The sequence below is a fragment of the Mus caroli genome, unplaced genomic scaffold, assembly GCF_978045245.1.
Source record: "Mus caroli unplaced genomic scaffold, Mus_caroli_1 scaffold_4, whole genome shotgun sequence".
Lineage (NCBI taxonomy): Eukaryota > Metazoa > Chordata > Mammalia > Rodentia > Muridae > Mus > Mus caroli.
In genome coordinates, this window is record NW_028227259.1 from 96,257,405 (window position 1) to 96,280,596 (window position 23,192).

At 42.2% G+C, this 23,192-nt stretch overlaps 1 long non-coding RNA gene across 1 annotated transcript; it reads left to right on the plus strand.

Moving 5' to 3' along the window:
* Positions 1–9,601: 9,601 nt before the first annotated feature.
* Positions 9,602–22,294, plus strand: LOC115031134 (uncharacterized). The gene is made up of 3 exons (XR_003836756.2): positions 9,602–9,750; positions 15,763–15,938; positions 21,128–22,294. It is a non-coding gene; the product is annotated as an uncharacterized LOC115031134 (long non-coding RNA).
* The last annotated feature ends 898 nt before the right edge of the window (positions 22,295–23,192 follow it).

Consider the following 23,192-nt stretch of genomic DNA (forward strand, 5'->3'; position numbering starts at 1 on the left):
CTTACTTCCTCTTAGCACAGCTGACCAAACCAACATTTTTAAAATATACTGAGCACAATGACAGAAGAAGAATATCCTAATTACAGAAGATATCAGCAGGTTTTTAAAAGCAACATGTGTTCCTGAAATAACAGTGATTTCCATCTTACACCAGTGCCTGGCACAACCTGGCCTGAATGCCCTTCTGTTTAGTTCCTTATTTTCCATGTGGCAGTGAACTTTTGGCCAGGTTCGAATCAGTTTCTCAATACTCCTTGGGACTTCCTCATTTCTGGTCAATGGATTTGCCTGTACCACTAATGAAGCTATTGTTTTAATTGCCATAGAATCACACGTCACCTGCAGATGGGACACCACCCTTGTCTCTAGGCATGCAAGCAAATGGCCCCAGGAAAGGCAGGTGCTTGGGTCAAGGTTAGCACCTGTACTAGCTAGTTTTGTGTCAATTTGACACAGCTGGAGTTATCACAGAGAAAGGAGCTTCAGTTGAGGAAATGCCTCCATGAGATCTGGCTGTGGGGCATTTTCTCAATTAGGGATCAAGGGGGAAAGGCCCCTTGTAGGTGGGACCATCTCTGGCCTGGTAGTCTTGGGTTCTATAAGAGAGCAGGCTGAGCAAGCCAGGCAAGGCAAGCCAGTAATGAACATCCCTCCATGGCCTCTGCATCAGCTCCTGCTCCCTGACCTGTTTGAGTTCCAGTCCTGACTTCCTTTGGTGATGAACAGTAGAATGGAAGTGTAATCCGAATAAACCCTTTCCTCCTCAACTGCTTCTTGGTCATGATGTTTGTGCAGGAATAGAAACCCTGACTAAGACAGCACCCTTTGATGGACAGGCTGACGTGACCGCTCCGTACATAAAGTCATAAAACTGTATCCAAGGAGAACAAGGACACTTAAGAATGAATAACCACTAGTGCTTTTTGATGTCCCACAATTCAGGACTCAGAAGTGAAGAATTTTCTCCCCAGACTCCAAGAAGAGATGGTTAGACAGGTGGTGGTGAGAGTAGGAAGAGAACTCTTTCAATTACTATTTTAACTTTGGGGGTTGGGCGGCAGGGCAGGGTATCACTTGTAGCCTAGACAAGTCTGTAACTTGCTGGATAGCCCAGACTGTCCTGGAACTGAGGATCCTTGCACCTTTCAGGTTCCATGTTAAATCGAAAAGATTGAGGTGGCACTCAGGGTTAGTCACATGGTCACTGTCTATCTCTCTGTTGAAAGGAGTCATGTGTTTACTGTTAGCATTTATTATATACCCCAGGCCTCACTGAACCACAGAGCTACACCCAGCAAAGCAACATGCTCTTAAATAACCCCGTGAATAGACTGGCACAGTGTTACTGCCAGTCAGTCTTGCTCTTTATGAAGATTCCTGCTCATTGTCTCATCAAAAGGAGTTTAACTTTCTCCCCTGTGAGATGGTCTGGCATCTTGGCCTGCCTTTACCAGCAGAGTCTGACAGCTAACACAGTTCTGTCGCTGTTAGACCTGGTGGGAACGAGCTCCACCACCTTCTTTGGGGTCCAACTGAAAGAAAATAAAACTTGAGACCTGTGATTCATGTAATTTATGTCAAATAGTCCAAAGAGTTGTTTGTGAGCTTTGAAACCTGGGGCTGAGAACATAGCAGAACAGTCCAGGACATGCCCGGGCAGGCCTGTCTTTAAGACATTCCTAAGGCTGCTTGGCCATAAAGATAAAGGGAATGACATGTCTGGACTGGCCCGGCACCTCCCTATCTCCCGCCCTTCTGACCTAAGTTAAATGTTAACCAGATGCTCGGCTGTTACCTTGATCTGCATGTACAGTCTGCTGATGTTTAAATGGACCAATCATGTGAAACCGTGCCAATTCCTCCCCCAGCCCCACACCCTTTTCTATTAAAACCCCTAACTTTCAAGCCTCGTGGTCGAATCCACTATCTCCTGCATGAGATATGTTTTGACCCAGAGCTCCGCCATTAACTACCTCGTGTATTTACATCAAGATGGTCTGTTCGTGATGCTTTGGGTGCACGCCGAATTGGGAATTGAGTGGGGGTTTCCCCACTAGGTTCTTTCACAACTGCCATGGCAGAAGCTTGTTTAGACTACTGAGTGGTGAGACATCATGTGACCCTGGAGAATTAGAGGCCATCATGGATGTCACAGCCCCAGCACAAATTCCCATGAGAGAGGTGACCAGTCACCTCTTAGAGCTCTGCCCAATGAACAATAGTAAATAGATAAGAGACTTTGTATTAAGTTACTAAATTTGGGATGACTTGTTGTACCATTCAGTGAACTGGCCCAGAAGGTAAAAATGGTTGCTATGGAAACCTACTGACCTGAGTTTGATTCCTGAGACTGATGATAGAAGAGGAAAACCACCTTGCAGTCTAAGCAGACACACACATACACACACACACACACCTTAAAAACTGAAATACCAGGCTGGAGAGATGGCTCAGAGGTTGAGAGCACTGACTGTTCTTCCAGAGGTCTTGCATTCAATTCCCAGCAATCACATGGTGGCTCACAATCATCTGTAATGAGATCTGGTGCCCTCTCTGGCCTGCAGACAAACATGCAGACAGAATTCGGTATCAAATAATAAATAAATCTTTTTTTAAAAAAAATTGAAATACCATATTTTGTCATTTTTAATTATTTTAATATTTCAAGAGCCTAAAAAGAACACAAACAGCACTAGGTCTGGCTTAGTTTGTGATAAATTCAGGGCCAAGGTATTTTCCTATTGTCTTTTCCTATTGTTTAACTTAAAGATGTGCTATCATACCTTAGTGTGGCAGTTTGGATATGCTTGGCTCAAGCAGTGGAACTATTAGGAAGTGTGGCCTTGTTGGAGTGGCTGTGTCCTTGTTGGAGGGAGTGTGTCACTGTGGGGGTGTGGGGGTGACCAACAAGACCTTCCTCCTAACCACATGGGAGCCATTCGTTTCCTGTTTACCTTCTGAACATGATGAATTCTCAGCTCCTCCTGCACCATGCCTGCCTGAGCACTGCCATGCTCTTGCCCTAAAGATAATGGACTGAACCTCTGAAACTGTAAGTCAACCCCAATTAAATGTTGTCCTTATAAGAGTAAAACCCTAACTGAAACACTTAGTAATTTAAATACATTGTTTATAAATACCTGTGATGTGTCTACTGCCCTGAGCAACCCAAGATCCATAGGAAAACCTATTTTCTCCTCCCCTGCTCCCTTGCCCATAGACCCAATCTGAGATACCATACACTTCTTTTGTGGGGCCTGGAGTGATGGCTCATTGGTTAAGTGTACTTGCTGCATTTGTAGAGGACCCAAGTTTGATTCCCTACACCCACATGGCAGCTCACCATCATCTCTAAATCCAGTGCCAGAGGATCTGATGCCCTCTTCTTACCTTTGAGAACACCAGCCATTCAAGTGGTGCACAAACATGCATATAGGCAAAAACATTCATACACATAAAATAAATAAATGTAAATATGTTTGAAAACCAAAGCCGAGAACTTCTTTGAGGATACAAGGTACAATTCCCTGGAACTGAGCTCATTTGTCACTGTGTTTTTGGTTTTTGATTTTTTTTTCACACATACTCCATGCCAGGGTGTAGCCTCCCATAAGCCTGAAGCAGGCTGAGCCAGACCTTGACCTTGCTGCCACTAAGGAGATTATCTAGGGTGGAGCCTTCCTCCCTAGATCACTCTATTGTTCTGCCACTGCTGCTGTTCCTCTTCAAGATACTGCTACCTGCTGAGAGACCTTGGAGCTATTCTGGAGATTACACCCTGCAGCTGGTTCCAGGCTCCAAGGATGAATTGGCGGGTTTGGACTCCCCCCCCCCTTTTATAAAGTGTGTCCGCCATTAAAAATTTGAACCTTGAGCAGACTAGTTGTCTTGGTTCCATTATTTCTCAACCCACCTAGGCTCCCTCTTTTCTTCCAGATTCCAAGATGCCTTCCAGGCTCGAACCCGGACATGAGAGCCGCAGGCGGCCCCAACACAAGGGCAAAGGAGATATTTTTGCTTCTACTGCTTCTTTGTGACTTCTCTATTATCATCTTTGTGACCTAGGCTAGGGGACCCCCCCCATCTGCTGGGGGCCAGCCCCAGGATGTTTCTTCTTATCAGTTCTTCTTGAGGCAACAGAGGGGGAAGAGTGTAGACAGAAGGTAGGACTTTGTCTTATGAGAAATTTAGGGTTGCAGTATAATAAAAGGTTTACTTATCTAAGTTACCATGCTGTTGTAGCTGACCTGCCTTCTGTCATCCTCTGAGGCCAGAAACTGCAGTCTCTGGCACTCAGCGCCTCATCCTAAAACAGCAAGAGATTAAGTAAAGGATCAATTGCTCGAGCCTTTTCCCTACTGTCCAGATGCCTCTTGCTTTCAGGCTGGGGGGAAGTTTGGAGAAATAAACTTCTATTGAACTAGGTGAAGAGAATAACACTAACAGAGGAAAAGCTTTTACATAAGCGAATATGCACAATCTCACATAAATTCATATTCAGCTTCATTCATGCTCATTTATTCAATTTCATTCAGCCCAGTTGGGCCCAGCTTGCATACATTCTCACAATTACATACTTACACACACATCCATACTTACCTATGTATATGGAGCAAAAGACCAAGCACTGGTGCAGAAAGAACTCACTCATTCTGGATGAAAACTGTGCTCCATTCTTTATTACATAGAGAAAGAAATCTTTTTTTTTTTTTTTAAAGATTTATTTATTATATGTAAGTACACTGTAGCTGTCTTCAGACACTCCAGAAGAGGGCGCCAGATCTCGTTACGGATGGTTGTGAGCCACCATGTGGTTGCTGGGATTTGAACTCTGGACCTTCGGAAGAGCAGTCGGGTGCTCTTACCCACTGAGCCATCTCACCAGCACGAAAGAAATCTTTATTACATATTACCTGTTCTGTCCCATGGTAAGGAGAAGCCTGCCTGCTCCTTCTGTTCTCTGTGACATCTTCTTGACTCTTTCCCTCTGCATTCTGCACATTGCTCTCTTAGTATTTTATGTTACCCATAATTTCTAAGTTATTCCACTCTGCATTCTTCTTCTAATCTAAAAGTGTTCTGTCTAAAAACTTCTCCTCAGCTCAGTTCTTCTCACTGCCATCCCTCTTACTCCTGTCCCCCAGTTTTGACTCTTTGCCACGGACCACTCTAGTCGGGTATGGGGGTCCCTGGAATGAGGGTCCTCAAAGCTAAGTGGGTAAGGATTTAGCAATGACAAACAGAAACAAACACAGAGGCAGTTTGAATCTAGTGTATTCTGCGGCTCTCAAGCTGGGGATTTTATACATTAAAAAACCAAACATTACATCTCGTAGAAACTATATCCAGGGAAACAATCACAGATACCAACAAAAATCATTTGGCACAGTAAAGCGCAAAAATTATCCAAGCATTACAACTCTGAAACTATGTTTTCAGTGAATCACAAACAGAACAGGTAACATCATTATAAATCATCAAAATATAACAATTCTAAAAGGATGTATTCAGTGGGGGCTGTTGTCCAAGGCTAGTGGCATATTTCCAGGAGCAGGTTAATAAATCTTTAACAGTCAGTGCTCTTAACCACTGAACTAACTCTCCAGCCCCATGGTCAATTATTATTTAACATCTAATGCCTGATTTTTTTTTTATAAATCTTCAATATGTAAATTTAAACTATTTTAATTCTTTCTAATTAAGGCTTTCTTTACCATATACCAAAACCCACCTCCGATGATACATTTGTAGCCATATGAAATTTTATTGCTGGGAAAGGTTTTATCTATCATACATAATAGTTTTGTAAATGATTTAGAAATTAAAGTGTTGGTTTCCCTGGGGATAAGGTCATGGTGACCCCATCTCTAGGGATGGTTTCTTACTCATTATTCTCACTTAAGATCTTGACCTAGGCTATCAGGAATATGTAAATAAGAAAAGGAATAAGAGAAAACAAAACAGATAGATTGACATGAGAACTACGGCTCAATATTTTTTCTCCGACGAAGAGTTCCACAACTGGTTCCAGGAGGCCTCCCCCTTTTGAGGTCAACCACCTCAGTCTGTGGAACTTGTCACACAGATCCTAGTGGAGATGGTGTGGCAACTCTTCTCTTTGTCCTCAGCCCTTAAACATCATTCAGAATACATGATCACATGTTAAAAAGTTCATTAAAGGTTCACACAGAAAATCAAATCATAAATTGAAATAGAAGTTTACAACAGAGAATGTCCACAGGCATATCCATTAGGAGTAATTATCTGGCTAAACATCCATCAGTTGTCTCAGCTCCACAGGTTCACTGAAGGGTTAAAATTATAACTAAGTTATAAATAAAGTTTTGTATAGATAAACCCAGTCAATATTTTCTCTTCTGTCCTGGCATCTATAATAAATTGTTAGTTCTCTTTTTATGACCTTTGGTTAATTGTTTTACAACCTCTTGGAAAGTCTGGTTACCACCTAAGAGCAATTAACTAGTAACACTTGGGAGACTGACAGAGTTCTCATTGCAGAAGAAAAGGACCTAATAATAGTCCCATTATAAAAGAGCTTAATCACAGAAATAATTTTAGGAATTCTTATAGGATCATCATTAAGACGTTTTCTTTTTTTTTTTTTTTTTGGTTTTTTCAAGACAGGGTTTCTCTGTATTGCCCTGGTTGTCCTGGAACTCACTCTGTAGACCAGGCTGGCCTCGAACTCAGAAATCCACCTGCCTCTGCCTCCCAAGTGCTGGGATTAAAGGCGCACGCCACCACGACTGGCCGTCATTAAGACTTAAGTCATCTATTTGTCTATATAGCATCACTACAAGATAGTACATCTTCATGGGTCTTCAGAGATCTGCTCCAAAGGGGTGCACTACTACTTAGTGATTGTTATACATGTTTAATAATAACAGGAAAAGCATATTAATAGCAGGAATCCTTCCTAAAATGAGTCCCTCATAACCTTGCTCAATGAGGGCTCACCTGTTGCAGATCACACAATAATCCCAAGCAGGCCACTTCAGGATGATCACCTGCCAGTTATTAGCTTGTCCCATCATGGCTCCTGACACCCAGCCTTGTAGCCTCCCCCAGCCTTGAGTAGGCTGACTTTGACCTTGCGGCCACTGAGTATGAGAACACCTGGGGTGGAACCTTCTGACTTAGATGGCTCTATTGTTCTGTCACCTGCTGCTGCTCTTCTCTAGGACACTGCTATCTGCTGAGAGGCCCTTGAGATATTTCGGAGACAGCATCGGGCAGATCTACCTACAGGCTGGCAACAGGCACCAAGAATGGATTGGCGGGGGATGGGCCTCCCACTTTTTAAGCACAGACTTTTTTTTTTTGATTTTTAATATTTTTATTACATATTTTCCTCAATTACATTTCCAATGCTATCCCAAAAGTCCCCCATAGCGCCCCCCACTTCCCTACCCACCCATTCCCATTCTTTTGGCCCTGGCATTCCCCTATATTGGGGCATATAAAGTTTGCAAGTCCAATGGGTCTCTCTTTCCATTGATGGCCGACTAGGCCATCTTTCGATACATATGCAGCTAGAGACAAGAGCTCCGGGGTTCTGGTTAGTACATCATGTTGTTCCAACAATAGGGTTGCAGATCCCTTTAGCTCCTTGGGTACTTTCTCTAGCTTCTCCATTGGGAGCCCTGTGATACATCCAATAGCTGACTGTGAACATTCACTCCTGTGTTTGCTAGGCCCTGGCATCGTCTCACAAGAGACAGCTATATTTGGGTCCTTTCAGCAAAATCTTGCTAGTGTATGCAATGGTGTCAGCGTTTAGAAGCTGATTATGGGATGGATCCCTGGATACGGCAGTCTCTAAATGGTCCATCCTTTCATCACAGCTACGAACTTTGTCTCTGTAACTCCTTCCCTGGGTGTTTTGTTCCCAATTCTAAGAAGGAAGCACAGACTCTTAGTAAACTTGGGAGGGCCTTGAACAGAAACATGTCTTGGCCTCCATTATTTCTCTTGTCATTCTCTCCCATACAGCTCTGGCCTCCCACTCAGGAACCCAGTTAGTGTGGCTGCAGGCAGCTACAGGCGGCTTACACAGCCTCATCTTTATTTTGCTTTAGAATTCTTTTATTTAATTAGTATACTTATTTTATGTATATGAGTACACTGTTGCTTTCTTCAGATACACCAGAAGAGGACATCACATCCCATTATAGATAGTTGTGAGCCACCATGTGGTTGCTGGGAATTGAACTCAGGATCTGGACTTCTGGAAGAGCAGTCAGTGCTCTTAACCACTGAACCATCTCTCCAGCCCCTGGAACACTTTTATACTGAGAGAATTCTTCTTTAGATATTCTCACTTTCTGTTTTGTTTGTTTGTTTTTTTCAAAACATAAGAAACAAGAAAGAGAAAAACCATTTGTTTTCCTTTTGTTTTGCCTTGTTCCAGTTCTCTCCTGAAGCAGCAAACCCAGTGTTTTCTTCACACAATGGTTCCATTGTTTCTGGGTTTGTGTGAGTCCTAGGTTGACTCAAATCTAGGGCTTTAGGTATGCTAGACTAGTGCTTCTGACTAACAGAACATGTGTTTGGGGTGGAATACAGGAGAGTATAGTGAATGAAGAGGCAGGGGAGAAAAAAAAAATGAGAAGAACCCAGCTGTGGTGACAGCTGCCTGTAAACCCAGCACTTGAGAGCCTGAGGTAGGAGAATGTCAAATTCAAGGCCAGCCTGAGCCACATATTTCGGCCTCTGTTTTTTTGTTTATAGGATTTACTTGTTTATTTCATGTATATGAGTACACTGTAGCTGTCTTCAGACACACCAGAAGAGGGCATTAGAACCAATTACAGATGGTTGTGAGCCACCATGTGGTTGCTGGGAATTGAACTCAGGACCTCTGGAAGGGCAGTCAGTGCTCTGAACCTCTGAGCCATCTCTCCAACCTGGTCCCATTTCGAAAACTTTGTGTTTATGGGTGTTTTGCCTGCATGTGTGTCCTAATTCCTGCGGACAGCATCCGATCCTTTAGAACTAGAGTCAGAGATAAGCTGTCACATTGGTGCTAGGAATTGAACCCAGATCATCTGGAAGAGCAGCCAGTGCTCTTAACCATTGAGCTATTTCTCTAGCCCCTTTGTCCCCATAAACAAAGAAACAAACAAAAAACATGAGTTGGAAATGTAGTTCAATGGTAGAATACTCTACTAATGCCCTGCCTGTGTTTAATGCCTCGGGGCAGGGGGAGGGGCAATAAAAGCCTAACAGCAGATATCCCTATAGTAAGATCTCCCTATGTTGTGCTGCATTTAACCCTTCCATGACCCTATGAAGACGATGTTCCATTCCTAGTCTCAAAATGAGAAAAACAGATATAGATAAGCAGTTAAAGCAACCCAGCACCTTATGGCCAGTCGGGAGTGAAGCTGAAACTGAAATAAACCTGGCACCTGCCGCAGGCTGGGAAGTTATTAACCACAGCTTGGCCTCCAGCTCTCCGAATCTATTGGAAACAAAGGAAAAGTGGTGAGTTTGCTGGAAACACTGTGTGATTAGAATGTTTCTCAAGGCTGTTAACATTTCTCAGGTTCTGACATGAAGCCGGTTCTCTCCAGATTTTCGTTTTTGTAGGAGCAAAATGAGGTTTTGGTTGTTGGTGGAGGTGGTTTTTCAACTCAACAAGGAAGGCAATGCCAGCATGTTGCAAAATCTCAGAGCCGTCTGGTTTCCTGGACCTCGCAACATCGGTTGAACGAGCAGCAGGTGAAGGTTTGTATTCATTCTTTAATGAGTCACTTCACTAGGAGAAGTTGTTGAAATGAGAGTTTGCTCCATCTCTTCCTCTGAAGGAGAGACAAGAAGGAAGAAAATGAAGAGAGTCATGGGTCAAAGTGAGTCTTGTGAGACCCAGACGTGGGCAGTGGCTGTTTCAGCAAGAAAACGGATGTGGCAGGGGACTGGCAGATAGCCAAGCTGGGGTTAAGAGAGTTGTGGTAGTCAATGGTATGTAGTGATTAGATAGAGCCCAAGACAAACAGCCTAAGGAAAGGACGGTTTGTTTGGGCTTTGTGGTTTCAGTTTTGGGTCCAAGGCTACTTGTCCGCTGGTTCCCTTCTGGGATGCATGAAGCAGAAACCTAGGGCATACAAGCTTGAGAGAACAGAGCTTCTCTCTGGGAGAACAGAGCTTCAGTTGCTATTTATGGAGCAAGTGTTGGTAGATGCAGGCATCTTTCTACAGAAGAGCCTCTCTCCTATTGTTTGTTGAGATGAGGTCTCTGTAGCCCAAACTGACTTCAAACTCCCAACGTAGGGGAATATGGCCTTCATTTGATCCTTCTGTCTCCATCTCCCAAATTTCTGCATTAAAGGTGTATGCCACCAGGCCCTCTGGGCTTCAGGATAAGCGGAGGTAGAGGTGAGCAAGAGTCTAGCCAGGTAGCATAATTTATCACGTTGAGGAACAATCTTATTTTGTACATTGTATTTTCCCTCCTGTTTTTCAGGAGGCATAAAAAGCAATTATTTTTAATTGATTAAGCCTTCTTATCCTTATAAAGGTCGATATGAAAATGCCTGACTGCATCTGTCTGAGCTGCTGTAACAAAACCCTTAAAACTACATCTCTTGTCAGGTGTAGTGGTGCACGCCTTTAATCCCAGCACTTGGTAGGCAGAGACAGGCAGATTTCTGAGTTCGAGGCCAGCCTGGTCTACAGAGTGAGTTCCAGGACAGCCAGGGCTATACAGAGAAACCCTGTCTTGAAAAACCAAAACAAACAAACAAACAAACAACTACATCAAAAAAACAAACAGCAGAAAATCTATTTCTTACAGTGCCCAAGGCTGGGAGCTCTAAGATGAAGGTGGCAGCAGGTTTTTTAACCCAGTGATGGCCCAGTTTCTGGTTTATAGCTGGTGTGTGCTTCTGTGCCTCCATATAGTGGAAGGGGATAGCTAACTTTCTAAGACATCTATTATAAGGTCACTATTCCTCATGACCTCTGTCATCGTGACCTATCACCATCCAAAGGTTTGATCTCCCAGAACCATCACTTTGGGGGTGAGCAGGGGGTTAAGACTTCAGCATGGCCGGGCGGTGGTGGCGCACGCCTTTAATCCCAGCACTTGGGAGGCAGAGGCAGGCGGATTTCTGAGTTCGAGGCCAGCCTGGTCTACAAAGTGAGTTCCAGGACAGCCAGGGCTATACAGAGAAACCCTGTCTCGAAAAACCAAAAAAAAAAAAAAAAAAAAAAAAGACTTCAGCATGTTAATGGGGCAGGACACACAACCGTCTACACCACAACACTGCATGCTCAGAGTACTTAAGAGCAGCAGTATATTGGTCAATTTTACTGCTGTGATCAATTGCATGAGAAAACAACTTACAAGCTTCTTACTTTCCTGTGAGTTAAGCATCACAGCAATTTTCAGGCTTCGTGTTAGTGAAGACATAGAATTAAAGAACAGAGAACACATCCCATACTCCTATTTTATCTGAAAGCAATCAGAGGTTGTGAACCTTTATAAATCTAAGGAAAGATTACTTAACAGTTGTAGCGGCTATTCCTGATTGTCAACTTGATTATATCTGGAGTGAACTACAATCCAGAATTAGAAGGCTCACCTGTGATTCAGATCTTGAGGCTGGAAGACACAAGTTTCTGACCTGGATCTTGGCATGGAGATCTTGGCCTAGTGGCCAGGAAAAGTTTAGGCCCAAGCAAAGTAGTTAATACAGGCTTTTAATCCCAGGAGACTAAGGCATGGAGATCTGAGTTCAAGGTCAGCCTGGGACCAAGCAAGTCCCAGAATCAGGTGTGGTGGTACACACCTTTAATGTGGGTCACACCTTCTGTTGGAGACCTACTTAAGGACATTGGTAGAAGGAAAATTAGCTTTCTCTTCTTCGCCTGCTTGCCTTGTAGGACTGAGCAACTGCTAGATCCTTGGACTTCCATTCACAGCTGCTGCTGACCATTGTTGGGGAGTTGGACTGTAGACTATAAGTCATCAACAAATTCCTGTACTATATAGAAACTACCCATAAGTTCTGTGACTCTAGAGAACCCTGACTAATACAGCACCTAACATCTTAACATCTCAGGTGGAGTTTTTCCTTAGAATTTAGACTACTGGGCAAAGAAGAAAAGCAAAAGTGACTCAGCCAGGGAGATCTCCCAAGAAAGGGCCACTTCTTGGCTCGCATTCATTTCAGAACATGTTACCCACAGAAGAGAAGGCAGAGCCCCAGGAGAACATGTTAGGTAGATACACAGAAAACTAAGGACTTGAAAACACAACTTCTTTCTCCAAAGCAGTTTGTTGTATATTCTGAAAGCTGAGGCAGAAGGACTGCCCCCAGTTTAAAGCCAGCCTGGGCTAGCCAATGAGTTCAAGCCCTGCCACAGCACAGCAAGACCTTGTGTCAAACAAATTAGTAAAGGAAGTGTCCTCAGTGGAACCTTAGGTGAGAGAGCAGTGAGCATTTCCAAGAATTTGCTCTATGTCACTGAACTGTGTCTCTGAGCCCAGGAACCTAGGAAGTTCAAATCTGCATCTCTCAGAACTCATGCCAAAATCAGAGCGTGAGTCTGATAATATTTCACCCTAATTCTCTGTGTGTAGAGTTTATTATTGAAGCACACTGGACAGATGAGATTGGGTATAGAGGGTGTACAGAGCAACAAGCCACACTGAGCTCAGAGATAGAGACTCAGACTAAAGCATCATCTCTTTTGAACACATAATTACTGCTCCCCCTATACACACACACACACACACACACACACACACACACACACACACAGAGAGAGAGAGAGAGAGAGAGTGAGAGAGAGATGGGGCCTAAGTTCAAGGCCCTGTGAGGTAGGCAGGCACTCTCCCACTGACAATATCCCCAACTCTCAAGTATCCTCACATCTTACCTAGAACCCACACTCCTGAATTCCAATGGCTTCCATCTTCAGTACTGAGACTGCAGCAAGTACTGCAAGTGCTACTATGTTCTAGAACCTGTTCCAGGCGCTACAGAAACAATCTCATGGCTGAACTTCCCTGGGCTTCAGTTTCTCTATAGACCAGGTAACACATGTACACACACACACACACACACACACACACACAGAGACATATTAAGAATGACCATATCCTCTTTGGCATGGCCTGGCTTTTCCAGTAGAGCTATCTGAAGACCAGACAGCAAGTAACTCTACCTCATTTTCTTAGTTCTACCACATCTGGCTCCCAAGAGCTAAGAATTCCCCCACCCCCAACTCTTACCATAGTTGAAAAAAAAAAAAAAAAAAAAGCAGTGTTTTGCTTTTGCTGTTTGATTTGAGATACCTGGGGATTAAACCCAAGGCCCCCCACATACAGTGAAAGCCTTGAACCACTGAGTTGTATTCCCAGTCTATAAAGCAAAGTATTTGTACAGTGTCTTTTAGGGAGATTTTAATAAACCTCTTAGTTAAACTAAGAAAAGTATTGAGAAAATGTGAATAAGTGGGCAAGAACAGGAGCGCCTCTGACTCACAGTTATTATCTGTTTATTGCTGTTGCTTTTGTTAGAGATACATTTGGGCTCTCTTCTCTTCTCTTCTCTTCTCTTCTCTTCTCTTCTCTTCTCTTCTCTTCTCTTCTCTTCTCCTCCCCTCCCCTCCCCTCCCCTCCCCTCCCCTCCCCTCCTCTTCTCTTTCTTTCTCTTTCTCCCCTCCTCCCCCAACAACTCTACTCCCAGGAATAGGAAGTGCATTTGATTTTTATTCTAACTCTAGGGGTGACTGAGTCTCTTCCCCACTGTCTGGGCTCCAACCTCACAGTCTGAACAGAGTCAGCAAGTTTGAAAATAATGTACACACAAGAAATGAGGAAGAAGAGCAAAGGGGTTGCTGCTCCTGTCAATCAAATCCCTGGAATTCAACAGTGTGCTTTTACCTAATGTGTGTTTTGTGTGTGTGTAAAACATTCTCATGAACGCCTTTTACGGTAGGGGAGATAAAAATACTTGAATCCCTTGTCTGAAACACAAGTTTTATAGGTTTTTTTTTTTGTTTTGTTTTGTTTTTTTGTTTGTTTGTTTGTTTTTTTCAAGACGGGGTTTCTCTGTATAGCTCTGGTTGTCCTGAAACTCACTTCGTAGACCAGGCTGGCCTTGAACTCAGAAATCCACCTGCCTCTGCCTCCGGAGTGCTGGGATTAAAGGCATGCGCCACCACGCCTGGCAAGTTTTATAGCATTTAATTAAAAAAAAAATCATATGTAGTATTTTTTTACACTCTTTTATTATAAAACTTACAGTTACTATCAAGGCACACATTATTTCCTAGGTTGGGCTTTTTTTCTTTTCTTTTCTTTCTTTCTTTCTTTCTTTCTTTCTTTCTTTCTTTCTTTCTTTCTTTCTTTCTTTCAGTATAGAATAGAGTTTATTCAGGGCATGGGGAGGGGAGTTAAGACAGTAGTAGAGGCAGAGAAAGGCAGAGAGAAGGAGAGAGTAGAGAAGTGGAGGCCGGCCATGACCACGTGGAGAGAGAGGGAAAGGGAGTGGGGAGAGAGGGAGAGCAAGGGGGCAAGGCAAGAGAGAGGCAAGAGCAGAAGAGAGCAAGAGCCGAGGATGGGCTTTTACTTTCCTCAGCTCTTTGTATCTATTTTTGTTCTTAACAGGTTCCAAAGCAGTGGTTTTCAACCTGGAGGTTGAGACCCCTTTGAGCGTTGAATGAACCTTTCATGGGGATCGCCTAAGTCCAACGGCAAACTCAGATATTTATAATATGATTCATAGCAGTACCAGATTACAGTTTAGAAGTGACAACGCAATAATTTTCTGGCTGGGGTGGGGGTGGTAACCACCACCTGAGGAACTATATTAAAGGGTCATAGCGTTGGGAAGGTTTGGGAAGCAGGGCTTTAACGTCTTACTCAAACTAGCAAGGAAGCCTTTGCCATAGGCTGTCTGTGCTTCTCCGTCAGATGCAGCGGCTGCTAGCTGAGTCATCTTAGGATGCAGCTGCTCACTGGGCACACCTGCTGGGGGCTCTGCAGCCGCTCTGCCCTTCCCTGCCCAGGTGGATCTGCTTGCACCCATCTTCCTCTCCCTCTACTCTCACTGGGTGGCTTTCCCTGGAATTCCACTCCTGCCTCTGAGACTTTAGTCAAATGAGTCTGGATGGAGGGAGAGCTGTTGTAGAGTGGCTGGCTTTATGGTGTTCAAGAAGGATGAGCAAGCAGAAGACATAGGCCAGAGAAGAAGCAGGGAGATATTTACTGGACAGATAGACACAACCCAAAATGGGAGTGTGTGTGTGGGGGGGGGGGGGGAGGTTTACCTGGTTGTGGCGATCTGTGTGAGAATAGCCCTCAAATGCTCATATATTTGGATGCTTAGTCATTAGGGAGTGACACTATTTGAGACGAATTAGGAGATGTGGCCTTATGGAGAGCCTTTGGGGCTGCTTCTAGGAATTGGCCGCAATTTGACTTCCTGCATGCGGAGACACAGAAGTAATCTAGGACAAGGAAGTAGGCTCAAGGGTAAATACAGCCGAGGGATGTATTGTATTCCTTGTATCTTGGTCATCCTGATAAACCCCTGATAAAGTGAGCATGTGACTTTATTGCCTTGTTTGTTCCTTTGTTTATACCTTAGGACTAACCATATTCTTTGTATGTACCTAGAATGATATAAAAGCAGATTGGGAAAAAAAATAAAAAATAAAACCGGCTTCAGCTTCAGAACTGTCTGGGGTCATGTTGTAGAGTTGTCTAAACTGTCTTTTTCTTTTCAGTCCTCACTCCGACCCTGCTGATTGACTGCACTGGTTTGGTCAGGTGTGTTGACTGACCGACTAAGCTGGTTTGGTCAGGTGACTTCCCAACATTAGAGCTCCAGTACCACAAAGCTTACAGTGACGGATATTGTGGGGAAAGGAAGCATGGACGCAAAGGAAAATTTGGGCCAGCAGTGAGTAAACCCTGTAAGAATGGGTAGAGGTAGTGGTAGAAGGTTTTTTTTGTATATGTGCTTAAAGATATGCTAAAATCTAGAGGAGCAAAGATAAGTCAAAAAACGGCTTACCCAGTTTCTGACTTTTATAGGAGAAATTTGTCTTTGGTTCTCTGAGGAAGGTATGATAAACTTACAGACATGGGACAAAGTGGGAGAAGGGATAAAAGGGTACTATACAACACACGGTCCTGAAAAAATTCCCAGAGATGCTTTTAGCCTCTGGACCTTAGTTAGAGATACTTTGGATCCTAGACATGAAAGTATAAAATTAGGTAAGAAATTGGAAGACTCAAATAGTGAAATCAAGAGAAAGACATAGCTATTCCATCCTCACTTCCTGTTTCTGAGGTTTCAGACAAGGCAGGAAAGAGTGGTGAGCCTCTTGATCCTGGGGATGAAGTTGGATTGGAGGAAGAAGTTGGTAAGGGTCATACTTTTCAGGATTCTCTTAAGGAATTTTTTTGCAAAGGAACAGGCAAGGATATCCCGGTGACAGGAGAAGATGAAAGTAAAAGAATTAGCTCAGCTTGTTGAAAGATTTAAGGAAGTTCTCAGAGAACAAAAGAGCAGCGAAAGTTCGGATTCTGAAGAGGATGTAACAACAGTAGAGCCAGAAATGAAGATTTTGCCTCCTCCAGTAGTTTTAAAGAGCATCAGAGATGAAGGGAGACCTCTTACTTTAAATCCTAGTGTTACCCTGTTATCACCTCTTTAGGCAGGACTGAATCAGGCTGTAGAACAAGGGGAAGACATTCAGGGATATGCTCTGCGATGCCTTGTGTTTGAAGCACAGGATCAAACGGGAACACAGTTAGATACCACATTCCCATTCCTTTTAAACAGCTAAAGGAATTGAAAACTGCCTGTGCTCAGTATGGACCTACTGCTCCATTCACTATGGCCATGATAGAGGACCTGTCTACCAAGGCTCTACTGCCTGCAGATTGGAAACAGTTAGCTCGTGCATGTTTGGTGGGAAGAGATGTTCTGTTATGGAAAACAGAATTTTCTGAAAGATGCCAGCAGACAGCAGAGTTCAATGCTAGAGCTAACTATCCGGTTACTTATGAGATGTTAACAGGGGAAGGTCCGTATCAGGATATACAGAATCAGCTACAGTTTAATCCTGGTACTTATGCTCAGATTGGCTTTGCTGCTGGAAGGGCCTGGAGTGCCTTGCCTACTAAAGGGGATTTGTCTCAAGAGATCTCAAAAATAAGGCAGGGACCTGATGAGCCTTTTCTGGAGTTTGTTAATAGGTTGATGCAAGCAGTAAGGAGTGTGTTTGGAGATGCTAATGCTGGAATGCTTTTAGTAAAACAATGGCTTATGAGAATGCAAACACAGCCTGCCTAGCTGCCATGAGATCTTATAGAAAGACTGGAAATGGAAAGTGAAGGATTACTGGACCTCCTGATGGATGTTTTGGGCCTGGATAGATAGGGCATCAAGTGAGGAATTGTCCAAATAAAACTAAGGAAAATAGTAACAAGAGAAAACCAGGACTCTGTCCTAAATGCAGGAGAGGGAGACACTGGGCTAATGAATGCAGGTCTAAGAAAGATGATTTAGGAAATCCTCTCCCTCAGAGAACCAGGAAAGGGGGCCGGCCCTAGGCCCTGAAACAGTGTTCTGGGGCTATGCAGTTTATTCCTCAAGAAAACAATCCTTTCCAGATCTCTTATGAGCCACCCCAGGCATCATGGGACTGGATTTCAGTCCTTTTTTTTTTTTTTTTTTTTTTTGGTTTTTCGAGGTAGGGTTTCTCTGTAAAGCCCCGGCTATCCTGGAACTCATTTTGTAGACCAGGCTGGCCTTGAACTCAGAAATCCGCCTGCCTCTGCCTCCCAAGTGCTGGGATTAAAGGCATGCGCCACCACGTCCGGCTGGATTTCAGTCCTGCTACCTACACCATATTAACTCCCGAGGTGGGGATGCAGGCTCTTCCTACTGGAATATATGGCCCGCTATTGCCACTATGGCAGGATTGATGATTGCACCAGGAGTTATAGATGCAGATTGTACCGGAGAAATTAAAATGATGACTTCTTTACCTACCCATATTTCTGTCATTCTACCCGGACAGAGAAATTGCTCAATTTTCCTTAAACCGTTGGTTATGTCAAAAAATAAGGTTAAACTAATGTTCGAGGATCCAGAGGATTTTGTTCTTCAGATGCTCATTGGGTCCAGATGAAAAAAGCTGAAAGACCTGAGTCAGTTTTAAGAATAAATGGAAAAAATTTTTACAGGGCTGCTGGATACAGGAGCAGATATATCTGTAATACTTTCTATTCATTGGCCCGAATCTTGGCCTAAAACAATGACCATTACTCAATTATAAGGGACAGGGCAAAGTCAGAGTCCTGAGCAAAGCAGTGGTCTCTTACATTGAGAGGGTGAGGAAGGCCACCAGGGATGTTTTAAACCTTACGTCGTTTCTAATTTGCCTTTTAATTTATGGGGAAGAGATATAATGAAGGACAAGGGAGTCCTTTTATACAGTCAATAGCAAAGTTACACATCGAATGTCTGATTGTGGCTATTTACCTAACCAGGATTAGGAAAGCAAAATCAGGGAGAATTAGAACCCATTATAGTTACCCCTGAAAAAGGAAAAACAGGTGTAGGGTATTGTCAATGGACACCATTGACAAGCCTGCCCTCCCTACAGATAAAATTACTTGGAAAAGTGATGACCCTGTATGAGTGACTCAGTGGTCTCTTCAGAAAAAAATCTGGCTGCTCAACAACTAGTACAGGAGCAGTTGCAAGCTGGCCACATTGAGCCTTCTAATTCCCCATGGGACTCACCTATATTTGTAATTAAGGAAAAAAAAAGTCAGGCAAGTGGAGATTATTGCAAGCTTTACAAAAGATTAATGAAACCCTGGAACTTTGGAAGCATTACAACCTGGCTTACCTGCTGGAGCTGCCATTCCAAAAAATACACACAAAATTATTGTAGATTTAAAAGATTGTTCCTTTGCATCCTGATGACTATAAAAGGTTTGCATTTAGTGTGCCTGCTTGTAATTTTAAAGAACCCACAAAGCAATATCATTGGAAAGTTTTGCCTCAAGGAATGGCTAATAGCTCTAAATTATGTCAAAAAATTGTTGCTGCTTCAATATAAGAGGTTAGGATTTTGAATTCTTCTGTGTATATTATTATATGGGTAATATTTTATTAGCTGATCCTTCTGAAAGGAGTTTTTCTACAAGCCTTTGCTCTTAGACATCAAGCTTTAAAATCTTGGAGATTAGTTGTTGCTCCAGAAAAGATTCAAAGACAATATCCTTTTTTAATATTTGGAACATCAGTTATATCCTAAACAAATTATGGCACAGAAAATTCAAATGATAAAAGATAATTTACTTACTTTAAATGATTTTTGAAGCTGTTAGGAGATGTTAATTGGCTAAAACCTCATCTTAAGATTACCACAAGAGAACTTAAACCTCTGCTTGATATTCTCAAGGGGAACACAAATCCTAATTCCCCTTGGCAATTAACTGATGAGGGACGAAGAGCTTAGCAGAAAGTTGAGAAATCTTTCTTCATTTCCCAGTTTTAATGCTTTATTATGAAGCTGTTGCTATGCCAATACAGAATTGTAGGATAGAATCATGAAAGTATTTTGGGAAAGAACCTCCTAAAATATTTATTCCTTATTGCAAACAGCAATTAAATTGGTTATTGCAGAATATTGATATTTGTCTTATTGCATGTGCAAACATTTCAGGCAAAATTGATAATCATTATCCAAACGACAAGTTGTTACAACTTGCCTCTATGCATGCTTTGTATTCCCTGTAAATTTACGCATGCAGCCCATAGAGAATTCACTGTATTCACAGATGTCTCATCTAATGGGAAGACAGCATATGTGATTGGATCACATGTTCATTCTCTTGAGTTTCTCCCCGCTTCAGCACAGATAGGTGAATTATGTGCTGTAGCCACTGTCTTTGAAATGTTGAAAAATCAAGCTTTTAATTTGTATACTGAAAGCCTATATGTAGCTCATGGTTTGCAATTGCTTGAGACTGTTCCTCTTTTAGATACTGTTAATTCTCTCTTTTTTTGGTTTTTTGAGACAGGGTTTCTCTGTATAGATAGCCCTGGCTGTCCTGGAACTCACTCTGTAGACCAGGCTGGCCTCAAACTCAGAAATTTGCCTGCTTCTGCCTCCCAAGTGCTGGGATTAAAGGCGTGTGCCACCACTCCCAGCAGATACTGTTAATTCTCAAATTTTGCAATTATTTATCTAATTACAACTCAATTTAAGAGAGTGCACTGTTCTACAATTTACAGGACATTTAAGAGCTCATTCTGGATTGTGCAGACCCCTTAGTGAGGTCATTGCCACAGCAGATTTGTATATATACTGGGCAGATTATAGGCCTTACACAGGAACCATTAGCCAAACATTCTCATTCTTTACATCATCAAAATAGTAATAGCTTGAGACAACAATTCGGTATTTCTAGAGAATGTGCATGTCAAATTGTAAAGACTTGTCCTCAGTGTCCTCAATTTCTTCCTGTACCACATAATGGTGTTAATCCTTAAGGGTTTGTACCTAATCAATTAATGCAAATGGATGTTGTTCATATTTCTGATAATGGAAAATTAAAATATGTACATGTGACTATTGATACCTTCTCAGGCTTTCTTGTTGCATTTGCTTAAACAGGAGAAGCAGCGAAAAATGTCATTGCCTATGTTGTTTTTCTATGATGGGTGTTCTAAATCAGATTAAGACAGATAATGGAACTGGCTATTGTAGTCGAGCATTTGAGAATTTCTGCCAACAATTTAATATTACCCATATTACTGGGATTACTTAAAATCCTCAAGGACAAGGTTTTGTGGAACAGGCTCATGGAACTTTAAAATGATATCTTTATAAAATAAAAAAAAGGGGGAGTTATATCCCCATGTACCACAAAACTATTTAAATCATGCTCTTTTTATTTTAAAAGTTTTAAATTTGGATGTTCATGGACATTCAACTGCTGAACATTTTTGGCATCTTTATACTTCCACTACATATGCTTCAGTGAAATAGAAGGATTCTATGACAGGCTAATGACTCTGTACTCATATGGGGACGAAGGCACATATGTGTTTTTTCACAGGAAGAAAATGGGGTGCAGTGGCTGCCAGAAAGGCTGATGGGACAAATGGAACAATCCTACCTTCATGCTAATTCCCTTAATGATGATGATGATGATGACCACGATGACGATGATAGTTCCTGCACACAGTGACGTCTACTGGGCCTATGTTCCCTGATCATCACTGATACATCCAGCTGTGTGGTTCAGACTGAAGATTCTCATGACCAGTAACAATGCTTAACTTCTTGGATCTCCCTGAAAAGGGGAGTCAACTTATAATAAGACCATGACTTTCAATGCATTTGATGATGGAGCTCCAGTTTGCTTTGTGAAGAATAGTATGAATGATGGACGTGTTTCTGTGTTCACTCAAATTTGGAAGAAAAACGTTTCACAAACTGTAACTCAAGGCACAGAGATGGGCATGTCTAAACATTATGAGGGGTCTACCCCTGATCCTCATGAGATATGACTTTGTAGGTCTGAGCCCACCAAGAATGTGGAACTGACTTAACAACATTGTTAAAATGGAGAGAATGTTATAATTAATCCCCAATGTGGTTTAATGTTTTTCAATAATATGTGATTTGTTGATTGGGCAGGGAATGAGTCAAACCTTGTACAAAAGGAGATATCCATAGATCTTTGACAACTAGGTTCTGGACATTTCCAAGGACATATTTGGAAGTTGGCTGCAGCTCTCTATGAAGTTACGTTGGCAATAGACAAAACTGGGACAGGATCTTGATTTCAAACAAATATACATGTATTAAGGCTCCTAGTCTTTTATTAATTGGTCACATTAAAATTACTTTAGTTTCTTCTACAGTATTTAATGTAAGTTGTGTTGATTTGTACACTTTCTAATTGTGTTAATGTGTTGAAATCTGGCATGTCTGTTATAGTGGTCTATCAACCAGCTTTTGTTTTATTGCTTGTGAGTATGACAGGACTTGGTATTCTGAAAAGAGCTTGCATATATTGGAAGAAATGAGCCAGGTTTTAAGTAGAAGCAAGAGGGTAGTGGGCTTGATTATTGCCAGTACGGTAGCTCTGATTACATTAATAGCTAGCACCTCTGCTTCTGCAATTGCTTTGACACAAGAAATTAAGACAGCTAATTTTGTTAATCATTTAGCAAAAAAAATGTTACTAATGTTATGAGTACACAAGAAGATTTAGATAGACATTTGGAATAATGAACTGATGCTCTTTATGATACTATTCAAACTACTGGAGAGGAGGTTTAGAGTTTAAAAGTAAGGAGCCATCTCGAGTGCCATGACAAATACCAATGGATTTGTGTTACTTCTAAAATATACAATGACAGTCATTATAAATGAGAGAAAATTCAGACAATTGCAGAGTATTTGGCATAAGTATAACACTTCTCTGGATGTTTTAACTTTTCCTAACAAGATTATGAATTTAAAGAATGCTGCTTTGCTGAGTTTTGGTGCTGTGGACACTGCTGATAAAATTGTTTGTGGCTTAAGGTCAGTATTTCCATCTTGGTCAAGCTTTAAGAAGGTCCTGAGTTCAAATCCCGGCAATCACATGGTGGCTCACAACCATCCGTAATGAGATCTGGCGCCCTCTTCTGGTGCATCTGGAGACACCAGAAGAGTACAGTGTACTTAGATATAATAATAAATACATCTTAAAAAAAATGGCATATATAGCTTGATCATGTTGGTCCTTCTTGTCCTGGGAATACTTTTATTCCTGCCCATTGTGATAAAACTTGCCTTTAACTATATCAACATGTTGGCAGCCAAAATACATAGCTTGAAATTAAAAAACAGATCTTCAGACAGAGTCATTAATTTAACAGGCTGGCAGCCAATGACGGGTAAGATTCTGCACAGAGCCTTACCAACCTAAGACAGAATAGCATTGCTTTTGATAATGCTTATTCCATGACGGGTAAGGAAGGCATTCTTGTCAGAACAACCTAAGACAGGCGCAGTCTTGTTTATGAAATAAAAAAGGGGGAGATGTGAAGAACTTTTGGGGCTGCTTCTAGGAATTTGGCAGGAATTTGACATTGGGCCAGGACACAGAAGTAGGCTGAGGGAGGAAT